Genomic DNA, 571 nt, shown 5'->3' with positions numbered 1-571 from the left:
CAGCCCCGGTGCTCGGCGCTGTAGAGCTTTAAACCGCGAGGGAGGTGCCGGCACCTGCTGGGGCGGGGCGGGGCGGCAGCAGGAAGCTCGCAGCTTGCCCCGAGCTCAGGCACCAGGAAGCGGCGGGACCCCAGCGGGGTCGGTGAGCGGGGGCTGGGCCAGGGGACCGGGGACCCAGGTGTCCGAGCCGCTCGGAGTTGAGGGAAGAACCCGGGCGCCCCCCATGACTACCGCCCCCCGTGAGCTCCCAGATCTGTGGAGGGACCCAGGCGTCCGAGCTCCCCCCCACCCAAAAGGGAAGTCCGAGGCTCAACGGCCCCACCGCAAGTGGGATGTGGCAGTTGCCCGGTGCTCTCGCTCCCGACCTGCAGCTCCCCTCCTGACCCGGCGCCCCCTCCCTGCCTGATGCCCCTCGCTCCAGGACCTGTTGGGACATGGCCTCGCCCCGGGCTGGGCGGTGGTGGCAGGACACCTGGGTTCTTCCCGCCCCATCCCGTGACTTTCCACCTCAGTTTCCCCTGTGCGGGTGAAGGGGGGTGGATTACAGCCCAGACCCTGCGGGGGGGGGGGG

The sequence above is a fragment of the Gavialis gangeticus genome, unplaced genomic scaffold (genome assembly GCF_001723915.1).
Source record: "Gavialis gangeticus isolate Ggan-Ray unplaced genomic scaffold, GavGan_comp1, whole genome shotgun sequence".
Lineage (NCBI taxonomy): Eukaryota > Metazoa > Chordata > Crocodylia > Gavialidae > Gavialis > Gavialis gangeticus.
Note: the sequence above shows the minus strand (reverse complement) of the source record.